Consider the following 12,200-nt stretch of genomic DNA (forward strand, 5'->3'; position numbering starts at 1 on the left):
ACATTCTACGGACATTAAAAGAACAACAGGAGGAATGAAGTTTCGTCGATAAACTTAACGAGTCAGATAAAGTGGAAACATTCTTTGAAAAACACAGCCAGCAAAAATGACACAGGAATTAGTATATCTAAATGATCAATATCTTTTAAAGAATTTGAATTTGTAATCAAAAACTTTCCAACCGTTAAATATCATCCCAGATGACTTCACTGTGAATGCTATCCAATGCTGGAGAAAGAAAATAATACCAAATGCATATTCTTTTAAAGAGGAGAAAAAGGAAGAACAGTTCCTCCACTTGTTTTAGGGCAGCATAACCATAGTAGCAAAACATGACAAATCAAACAAATAAAATTACAGACCAATATCCTTCAGAGTACAATCGCAAAATATCAGCAAATCAAATATGGCAATATATAAAATTTATCATAACTCAATAGGGCTTAACCCAGGAATTCTGGTGGTTTCAACATTCAAAACTCAACTGGTATAACTCACTACATAAATGAAATTAAGAAGAATAACCATATAATTATTTCAATAAATGCATAAAATGTACTTGACAAAATTCAAAATCCATTATTTAAATAATTTTTTAAAACTTTCAGCAAAATGAGAATAGCAGAGAAATTTCAAAATCTGATAAAGGTCAACTATGAAAAATCTAAGGTTTATACTTTACTTAATGGAGAAGGACTGCTTTCCTCTTCATATCAGGAACACAGCAAGGACGTCTTCTCTCACCGGTTCCATTGAACACTGTACTGGAGGTCTTAGCTGTTGAAATAAGAAAAAATAAAGAAACTATAATCACTGAGAAAAACAATGTATATCTGTCCCTACTATAGACATAATTGTGTAAATGTAAAAAAATCAATAGAATCTGCAAAGAAAAACTACTAGACTTAATTGAATTTAGAAAGGTTACAGAATATAAATACACCAAACTCAAGTGTATTTCCAATATACAAGCAATAACAATGGGAAAACGAACATTTTAATCTGTATACATATATATTTATAGTGGCATTCCAAAATATTGAATACCTAGAATAATCTAAAAAAAATCTGTAAGAACTCATCACTGAAAACTATAATACAGTCATTTATCTCTTAACAAGGAGGATACCTACTGAGAAATGGGTCATTATATGATTTTGTCCTTATAGAAACATCATAGACTATACTTACACAAACCCAGCTGGTTCAGCTTACAGCACACCTAGGCTATATCCGGTAGAGCCTATTGCTCCTGGGCTACAAACCCGTACAGCATGTAACTATACTGAGTGCTGTAGGCAATTGTAACAAAATGGTGAGTATTTGTGTATCTGAACATATCTCAACACAGTAACATATGGTACCATATTCTTGTGAGACCACCGTTGATTATGCAGTTCATCATTGACTGAAACATTGTATGCAACCCAAGTGTATGTTGTATTCTAATAATACAAATTAATTTTAAAAACTAAATAAATGCTCACAGGCTGATAAACTAATATTGTTAAAATGCCCATTCTCCTCAAGTTGATTCATAGATAAAACACAATCCCAGTGAAAATCATATCAGGTTTTTTGCATCAATTGAAAAGCTAATGCTATAATTTATATGGAAATTCAAAGGATCTAAAATAGAATAATCTTAAAAATACAAAGTCACAGGACTTACAATTTCTGCTTCAAGGTTTACATAAAGTTATAGTAATCAGGACGAGTTGATATTGGCACGAAAATAGAATATACCTCCATCAGTGGAAAGAATGAAAGGTTCAGAAAGAGACCCATACATTGATTTTTGAGAAAGGCATCAAGTCAACTCAATGGAGAAAAGAAAGTGCTTTAAGCAAATACCGCCGAAACAAATGGACAGCTGTATCCAGGGGAAAATAAATGCTTGACCCCACCTTGCTCCACTCCAAAATAATAATAACAATAACATGTAATATACTGAAATGTAAAAGCTATAGCCATAAAGCTTCTAGAAGAAAACATAAAAGCAAAAAGGAAAAATAAAGGTTAAAGGGGATTCATAAAAAAAAATCTACTATTTAAAAGACACCATTTGGCAAATGAATACACAACCACAGAGAAGAAAATATCCATAACACTTTTGTCTAACAAAGGACTCATATCCAGAATGTTTAAATGACTCCAAAAAATCAATAATAAAAAGACAAACACTCCAATTAAAAGAGTGGGAAAAAGACTTTAACAGGCACTTCACAAAAGAAGACATAAAATGGCTAGTAAGCACATGAAAAGGCATTTAACCCCATTAGTCATTAGGAAAAACGAGATTAAAGCAAGATACAATTTCACATTCACTAGTAAGACCAGAGTGAAAATGACTGACAATACCCTATGTTGGCAAGGACATAGAGTGACAGAAACTCTCATATGTTGCTGGCAGGAGGGTAGAATAGCACCTTGGAGAACTTTTTGGCAGTTTTCCATAAAAAATATACAAGTGCCCTGTAACCAAGCAAGTCTGCCCTCTTGAGATTCACCTAAAAGAGATGAAAATCTGTGTCCACAAAAAGACTTGTATGAGAGTGTTCATAACTGGAAACAATATAAATGTCCATCAACAGATGAGTAGGTAAACAAATTGAAGTATTTCGTAAAATGCTTCTTGGCAATAAAAAAGCAAGGACTACTGCTAATACACAATACCATGACTGAGTCACAAAAATAAAGCCAGCACCCGAAGTAGGCATTCTGTGTGCTTTCATTTATATGAGATCGAAGAACACAGCTAAACTCATCTACAGGGACAGAATCAGAAGGTGCTTGCCTTACTAGACTAAGGGTATCAACTGGAAAGGAGACTAGGGAACTTCTTGGTTGGGGGGTTTCACAGCAAAAGTATTCTACATCATGCCTTGGGTGGCCAATCACAGGAGCACACACCATTGACAAAACTCATTGAAATAGATACTTAAGATGGTAAGACCTGTGCATATTACTGTTCATAAAGTAATCCTTTATTATAAAAATATTTTTAAAATAATATCTAATCTCAGGATGCTGAATGGATAAAATTTAACGGAGAGTTTGCAGAACTGATAGCCGGTGAGTTAGGATACTACTGCCATGATCCAAACCATTCAACAATGTAAGCTCTCAAAGAAATTCCACTTCTATTCGTCCTCGCCTTTTGTGATGAGCTCAACCTTCTTCACTGGAAGCAAAGAAATGGAATTCGATCCTTGCTAGAAAAGCTACCCTTCAAAGAATGAGATTGCCCTTCTCCCAGTTTCTTCCCGCAAAATGATGCTGTGAGCACAGGCCACACAATGTTCCACTTTCTTGCATTACAATGTTTTGGGGTTCACCTCATGTGTGATCACTAGAATGCACTCATTCTGAAATCCCCTCTTCATAACTTTTTCATTTTTCAATGTCTTTCTTGAATCTGACAATTGATCATTCTCTTCTATGAATTCAACACATTTCCCACTGTCATTTCAAAAGGGGAGGGAAGTGGTAGTGAGTTCTCTGTCTCTGGGATGATTCAAGTAGAGTGTGAACAATGATATGTCTAGGGAAATGAGAAATGGTGAGGGTGAAGCTCTTAATGGAGGATGGGGGATAGGCTAATCACCTGGGTCCCTTCCAACTATAAAATCTCTACTGTTTGGTCAAAGTCTTGATAAATATTAATGCAGTGTAAGAAATTTAAAAAATCAGTTAATTTATACTTAGTTTAATTAGCTAAATTTAATTGTACCCTGTATGTATTTTGTTGGACCAGAGGATACAATTTTATGCATATCGACTCTGGCAAGAAACTCTGAAATTCTCTTTGATCTTCCGCTAATTTTGCCGCTATAACAATTAGCCGTTGCTCAGTTGCTGTACCTTTCAGGCACTACCTGATGTTGATTTTAATTACTTAACCTAAGACCAAGGCAAAAGGAAATACCCACTGAGTCCTATTTCAATTTCAGTTTATTTAATGCAAAATCTACTGCTTGCAGACTTGGACTTTTTTCTCTGAATCAAGCATCACACATTGTGAGGCATTTAAATATTAGTCTCCTCTTTTCTTCAATTCTCCACTCATGACCTTTCACATTTATCATTATTAATTAGCCCAGCAGTCACCGCTTTCTATCGTTGTGGCTCCTCTCTGTAAACCTCCCTAGTGGTCCTCCTAGAGGAACCACACACATCCAGCGTGGGGTTCCAAGCACAGTTAAGTCCAGCTGAACCACGTTTCCATCCTCAGAGCAGAGGTCTGGAGCTTTTGGTTCTGTGGTGTCAAGGCATCACTGTAGGTAGTTCATGCTTTACATCTTCCACCTTAGGTCCCCTCTCTAACACCAGTTAAAGGGCTTTCTTTAATCTCAGGTGATTTGGATAAGTGTAGATATGAGAAGCAGGAGCCAGACTTTACCTTTTGTTTCACCCACAGCCAGATGTAATGACCACAGGTGATGGTCTTGACTGGAGTTCAATACTAATCTTAATGGATTTCTTGAGTTTACTTCATTTTTTTAATTCAAGCTGTAGCTTAAAAAAGAAAAAGAAAGTTTAAATGGTTCAATGCAGTCAAGTTGCTGCATCATTCAATCCCTGTCAACAAACTGGATCTGTTTATACTTTGCTTTCCCTCCTGCTGGTCACCTGTACGTTATGTCAAGCAGTAACCAAGCATCAAATTTATTTCCAAATGATGGCTAACAGGGAATAGGCAGACAGAGTTTTCAGATATCTATGTCTTTTGATAGTCTGCAAAGTTGCCTGAAGAAAAAGAAATATAATTCTATTTTTTAAAGCAAAGAGAATAGGGAACACAACACACATTGATGCTTCATAAGAAGCTTTTGCCCCAGTTTAGAAATCCAAATTTCCTCCCACTTCAAGCCGGGAGGATCACTTTGGTGCCAATTATCGGATAATTGGAATTCCCAAAGATCCTGTCTGGGAGCCATGTGGGCTTTACGTTATTGTTATTCTGGAAAGGCAAGCTGAGGGAAGAAAAGGTATGCTCTCACGATTCATGAAGACGAGTCATAGATCTAAGGCATGGGTTGTGTGTGTGCACACACTGCGTACTAAACATTCGGGGAACACGTTTGATCTCCACATGATCGGGCACGTTGTCCTGTCGAGCCAGATAGAAAGTAGCTCCTGATAATGGAGAAGAAAAACTATATGCAACACATGATCATGGGCATAGAAATTGGGGCTGTCCTGGAGGTCACACACACAGCTTCAGTTTTCAGTCTGCAAGTGAACTGGCTGAGCAATCCCAAGCAGTTTCAGCTCCCAAATACAGGAGGCCATCCCATTCAGAGCATTTTCCCTTGGAATTGGCCACCATGCTAAGAGAAAGAACCGTCTATTTTAGAACTGCTCTTGAGGTTCTGAACTTTGGGGCAATGCAAGCTTTTCCTTGCCCCTGGGTCATGGCACCTGCCAGCCATTCTGTAAACATTTAAGTGCAAATGATATATCCAGTCTAAGGCAAATTTGTGACTGAGGCCATCATTCCCCAGACCCCTGTGTCAGCAGTCGCCCACTGTGGGGGCGCTCTTTGGAGGCTGCGGTCTAGTCTTGTTAGCAGGGGTGGATCTGTACAAGTCCGCAGCACCTCAGTTCTTGCCTCACAGAAGAAAGAATACAGCCAAGGGGCAGAAGGCAGGGTGAGAGACTGAGGCAAGTTTTAGAGCAGGAGTAAAAGTTTACTAAAAAGTTTTAGAGCAGGAATGAAAGGGAGTAAAGTACAGTTGGAAAGGGCCAGACAGGCGACTTGAGAGATCCAAGTGCTCTGTCTGACCCTCGACTTGGGTGGGGTCTTGTATGACATGACTCCAGGGTCCACATTTCTTCTTCCCTGATTCTTCCCTTGGAGCAGGCTGCTCCCATGCACGGTGGCCTGCCAGCACTTGGGAAAGGAGCATGCGCGGTGTGTTTGCTGAAATTGTGTGCAAGCTCATTTGAGGCACTCTTCCCTTTCCAGGTAAGCATTCCTAGAGGAAGGTCACATACCAGTTAAACTCTGCCATATTGCCATTTAGTGCACATACGTGGGCCCACTCGTCCAGCTCCTGAGATCCTATCACGAAGCGGATCACCAGCTTCAGATGTTTCCTATCTACTGGAAGACAGCCTTTCCCTGGTGCCAGGCATGGCCATTAGAGACAGCTTAACAACAACCTGGCTATCACCTGATGGTCACCTGACATCCCTGGGGTAGGGGCCCTCTTCTGCCCTGCTCACGTCTGCCTAAATACCAACTCTAACAGTCTGATGCCCCAAACATCTTATTATGAAAGGACCACTCCTGTTCCCTCTCTGTGGGTTTTTGAACTTCCCACTCCATCACAAGTGTCCTCACTCTCCACCCCTCAGCCCCTGCATCCCTGGGACTTTCCATTCTTATTCTTTATGGTCTTGCCCGGCCTCACTCTCCACCGCACGGCCCTTGCATCTCTGTGACATTCCATGCTTTTTTATGCTCCCCTTGGCCTCACTCTCCACTCCACAGCCCCTGCATGTCTGAGACTTTCCATGCTTACTCTTCATGCTGCCCCTGGCATAAAAGAGCTACTTCACATCAGGTGACGTGTTAGTCACTCAGGCTGCCATAACATAATATCACAGACTTGGTGGCTTAAGCAAAAGAGACGGATTTTCTCATAGTTCTGGAGGCTGCAAGTCCAAAATCAGGGGCCAGCATGGTTGGATTCTGGTGAAGCCTCACTTCCTGGGTTGCAAATGGCTACCTTGTCACAATGTCCTCTGTAAACCAAAAATAAAATTCAAAGTCCCCTAACTGACTGAAGGGACCCTCCTCTTGGCCAAGGGGATTTCAAACGAAACCTGAAAGACTGGTTCAGACCATGATGGGAAGTGGGTGTCAGACATGCCTCCTTATACCCTCCTCCCCTGGAATTCAGGCACAACAGACCAGCTTTAACATTAAATTGTAGATCTTAAGACAGAAGAAAATCCGTTTAGCAATAAGATACCAAATTCTAACCCGACTCTAGTAGAGCGTCACATGACAGATAGCAGGCCCTGAAAGAAATCAAAGTATTTTCCCCCAGAATATATCTCATTGACATATTTTGAAACGGCCCTGCAAAGCTGTCTCTCATGGGGAAAATCTACATTCTGTAGAGAATCCCCTTCCCTGTCCAGGTATTTTCCTAACCCAGGAGAGATTTAACTAAGAGTCTGGCACCTTTTAGCACCTGAAAAAAGACATTTACTATTAATATCTATTTTCTGAGGCCTGCTACCTAGAGGCTTCATCTACATAAGAAGAACCTTGGTTTCCACAACCCTCCTTATCTTAGCATTTCTTTCTGCTGACTTCAACTCTTCAGGCAGAGCTTAACCCTGTCAACCAACGGCCATCAGGAAATCTTTAAATCCACCTACGACCTGGGAACCCCTGCCTCTCCAGGCCAAGCCAATGTACACTTTGCATGGATTCATTTCGGTTTTTATCTATAATTTCTATCCCCCTAAAATGTATGAGATCAAGCTATAACCCAATCACCTGGAGCACATGTTCTCTGGACCTCTTGAGACTATGCCTCAGGCCTTGGTCACTCGTTTGTGGCTCAGAATAAATCCCTTCAAATATTTTACAAAGTTTGACTCTTTTTTGTTAAAACCCCACAGAGCCTTCCCTCTGTGCATGTCCCTGGAGGAAGAGAGAGTGCATGAGCTCCACCATTAAGTCTGCAAATTCATAGACCCCTCTCTTATGACCTCATTTAACCTTAATTTCACTCGTGTCCATGTAAAGAGACCACCAAACAGGCTTTGTGCGAGCAACAAGGCTATTTCACCTGGGTGCAGGCAGACTGAGTCCAAAAAGAGAGTCAGCAAAGTGAGATAGGGGTAGGGCTGTTTTATAGGATTTGGGTAGGTAAAGGAAAATTACAGTCAAAGGGGGTTGTTCTCTGGCAGGCAGGGGCGAGGGTCATAAGGTGCTCAGTGGGGGAGCTTTTGAGCCAGGATGAGCCAGGAGAAGGAATTTCACAAGGTGATGTCATCAGTTAAGGCAGGAACAGGCCATTTTCACTTCTTTTGTGATTTTTCAGTTACTTCAGGCCATCTGGATGTATACGTGCAGGTCACAGGGGATATGAAGGCTTAGCTTGGGCTCAGAGGCCTGACACTTAATGACCTCCTAAAAGCCCCATCTCCAGATGCTGTAACATTGGGGGATTAGGGCTTCAGCACATGAATTGCAGAGGTGGTGGAGGGATGGGGAGTAGAGACACAATTCATTCCATAACAGGTGGTCAAGAAAAGACTCTCTAGGATGGTGACACTTATGATGAGACCCGAAGAATGAGAGGGAACCTGCCATCTGAAACTCTGGGGAAAGCCCACTGCAGAAAGAGGAATAGTAGGTGAACAAGGGGAGAAATAAGTTGTAGAGATGAGCATTAAGCATTCTATTTCACATTTGTTAAATTTGAGGCTTGTGTGACATCCAAATAGATCAGTGAAGCAATGGAATAAAAGAATGGAAAATCCAATAGTAATATAAATAATTTATTCCTTGCCAAGGTACAACCATCAAAGGTTTCAAATATACATGTATATGGCTTTCCATGGCTGCCCTATCTGGATCATTGTCTTAATTGCTTGGCCATCATGAAACAAGTCATTTGGGTGTGGAGGAGGATGGAGAATCAGCTGGCAAGCATGGAGCCAGGCTAGCTTCAAGTGCAGCCCAGAGAGCCAGGTGGAGGAAATCAGCACCAAGACTTTTCCCAGGTGAAGCACTTCATCAGGCTTATCAGAAGAAGTGTGTTTAGGGGTTCATTAGAGAACACAGTCAAAACAAATTCTTCCTGTCTGGGAAGCCACCAAGTCCTTAAAAAAAAAAATGCTGTATGAGCATCCCCAGTGGCCAATTGTGCATCCAAGAAAACGCTGCTGTCACAATCTGAGTAAGTTTCATGAAGTCCAAATGCCTCAAACTGCCTTCTTTCTCTTCCTGAAACCCTCAGGTTTTTAATTCCCTGAAATCCACTGTCTTTGACTTCCCACTGCACACAGTTGTTTAGATAAATCCATTGAAGATCTCTGCCCACAAAGCATACGATTCTGGAGAAAGGAAAAGACGCTTCCCAAACTCCATGAGAGGCCTCACCCACTTCCTGCGAGAAGTTCAGAAAAGGTCCCTCTGTGTTCTTGGTATCAGAGAGTGCCTTGAGACATCGAGAGGCACTGGTGATGTTACGTTAAATTGCACGCACAAACAGAACGCATCCTATTTCAATTGTTTTATTCCTCTCAACCAAACAAAACATGTATATAAGCCTTAGCAGGCTGATAAAGGCCTCCAGGCACTGTTTTAACAATTTGCATATAATTTGCAATTTGCAAGTACTGGTGAGGACAGGGCTGCTCGGGGCAGAGGCTCCGTTACAAATCCTGGAGGTGAGGTTGCCAGGAGGGGAAGGAGGAGTGGGAAGAATTCTTATTACTTTGATCATGTATTTTAATCCCATTATATTGAAAAAAATACACTCGTTTTGTAATATAATTGTGTCGATGTGTTTTAATACAGCATGTTGTTAAAGTTACTTATACATTCCTGGGAAGACAAAATCTAGGGGCTAGAAGTCAGTCATGTAAATAATATGAAAATATCCGGGGCTCATTTGATGACAGTGTTTCAAATATTGGACCAAACGAGAAGTGATTCTCCCAACTTCCTGTGATCTTTACTCCTTTATTATACTCCAACAAGTGCTATTTTGAATTAATTCTGTCTCTCATTTATTGTCTTGTTACTGGAAAAAGGAGTCCCAATCCAGACCCCAGGGGAGGGTTCTTGGATCTTGTGCAGGAAGGAATTCAAGGTGAGTCACAGGATACAATAAAATGAGATCATTTATTGAAAGCTACTCCAATTAGAGTGTGGATCCTCAGAAAGTGAGAGAAGGAACATATCATCCTTGTTTTAAGTTTTTCTTCCATAGCGGTCTTATCTATGCAAAAAGCTAAGCTAAGCTATGACTATGTGCAGACGGCTGACAGCATGACAAAATTTATTATTCTGCTGATTTAAAGAAAACTGTCTTTGGCATTTTAGTGCATATGTACATCAAAGCATAATAAGAATTACCTTGAAGGCATATATTATTATGTATATTGGGGCATCTGGACATGTTGTTGTCATAGGAGTTTGTCCTTGCAGGCATTGTAAACTGCTTCCTTAGCCATAAACATCTTATGACCATGGGTTGTGATTGGCAAGGAATGCACCTTGGTTTTAAGATGGCATTAAATCTAAAATGGTGTCACCTGGGCTCTCCTGGGCTCCTGTTTCCCAAAAAAAAATCTCATGCAAGGGAATGGAGAAGTAGACACAACATTTCCTGGGAAAAAAACAGTAAGTCTCTTGTTCAATTAGAAAATGCTAAAAATTGGGTTTATCTGAGTCTGTAAATTATGTCAAAGAGTTGACGGATGACATACGTTGATGTATTCATGAAAGGGAGCATTTTTCCTTTACTTATAAGGAAGAGAGTTTAGGTTTCAAGTTTATATGTAAAGAGCTTGGAAGTCATCACTCCCGTCCTTCCAACAAATAAAAGTTGGACAAACTGAAAACCAATGACCTTTCTTGAACCTATTGGAGAACTGAGTTCACAGTATGAAACAGAGCTCATGGGAGGCCATTGTTTAGGACTGGCCTCCTGCACTAGGCCCTGGGCAGACCAGAACGGAGTCAATGTACTGAGGGCTACCTAATGAAACTGAACTTTGAAATGAACCAGTTTTCCTAAAAAATGGGAGATTCTGGTCGACCTGAGTCAGCATAAGAAAGTTTCTTTTAGTCCCATAAAGAAAATATCTTCAAAATGATCAGTCAGCATAATAAGAAAGTTTTCTTTGTTTTAGTCCTACAAGGAAAATATCTTCAAAGTGCCCAATCTGCTTTCTGTTTCTGCTTTCTTCAGCCCCTTTCTGCCCAATGAAACCAACCTTCTATGCTCAGCTCATTAGAACATGGACTCTACAGAATGAGGTGTTGACAAATTGCAAATAAAAGCCCACTAAGACCTTTAAGTTTGTTGTAAGTTTGCCTTTTGATAACAGGGTAAATCACTACCCAGAAATCTGGAATCTCTCCATCTCTGGATGAGTCCAGAGAATCACAGCTGAGCTCTGCCTCTCTGGAGCAGAAGCCACTGTAGACATAAACTGGTAGGAACACTTAGATGATCAAGTTGACACATTCCTATGAACTGAGTATGTGAGACTGAGGAAGGCAATGTAAGACTGGGCACTGCAGCCTTGGGGAGACCCCACGCTTTTGTGGATTTTATCTCCAGGAGCCCTTCAGGTTCTGACGGTGAAGATCCTGGAAAGAGCTGCTCCCAGCTTTGGCAGGGAAAGGAAGAGTATTCCTTACAAAATACACCAGAGCCTTCTCCTTCCCCTGGAAGGTCCACTCTCCAGGGGAAAGACTTCTCAGCCTCATTCCAGCCTGGGGAAGGGCATTTTCTACTGCAGCTCCCTCCAGCCTTCCAGTCTCACCTAAGGCTGGGGGAAACACTTGTGAAGTCACAGGCCAGACACAGAGCCCCACTGAAGACTGAGATTTAATATGATGATTATAGGACACTCGCCTTCCCCTACAATTTACCACCTCATCAACAGGGCTTCAGTATAACAGCAGTGAATTACAGTTGAAAGAGCTCCAGACAGAGGCTCTGAAGAGCAGGACTCAAGGTCAAGAGGCGAGCAACTGGCGCCTACAGCAAATATTGAACACAGCCCAACTCTGAGTCAGATGAACATAAATCCTCACACTAAGGCCTGTTGACCTCAGTTCCTATTGCTCTGAATTATTAGCCAGATAATTTAAAATACTATGATTAGTATGTTAAGGGTTCCAATGAAAAACTAGATAACATGCAACAATAGATAAGTAATATAAGCAGAGTGATGAAAATACTAGGAAAGAATCAAAAGGAAATACAAAAAATCAAATCACTGCAAAAGAAATGATGAATGCCTTTGATGGGCTCTTCAGTAGCCTAGACAGAGCCAAGGAAAGAATCAGTGAGCTTGAGCATATGGCAACAGAAACTTCCCAAACTGAAATGCAAAGAGAAAAACATATGTAACAAAAAACAATAGAATCCTTCATAACTGTGGAACAACATCAAAAGGCTTTGTGTATGTGTTATTGGAATACCAGA

The 12,200-nt window shown here is 40.6% G+C and overlaps 1 protein-coding gene across 1 annotated transcript in view; it reads right to left on the bottom strand.

Moving 5' to 3' along the window:
• Nucleotides 1-724: 724 nt before the first annotated feature.
• Nucleotides 725-12,200, bottom strand: part of LOC131382495 (cadherin-like protein 26) — a 159,661-nt gene continuing 148,185 nt past the window's right edge. The window contains exon 6 of the mRNA XM_058434547.1: nucleotides 725-777. The gene's annotated coding sequence lies outside the window, so the exon portion shown is untranslated. The remainder of the gene's footprint in view (nucleotides 778-12,200) is intronic.

This window comes from Hylobates moloch, unplaced genomic scaffold (genome assembly GCF_009828535.3).
Source record: "Hylobates moloch isolate HMO894 unplaced genomic scaffold, HMol_V3 SCAFFOLD_32, whole genome shotgun sequence".
In the NCBI taxonomy this organism is placed as follows: domain Eukaryota; kingdom Metazoa; phylum Chordata; class Mammalia; order Primates; family Hylobatidae; genus Hylobates; species Hylobates moloch.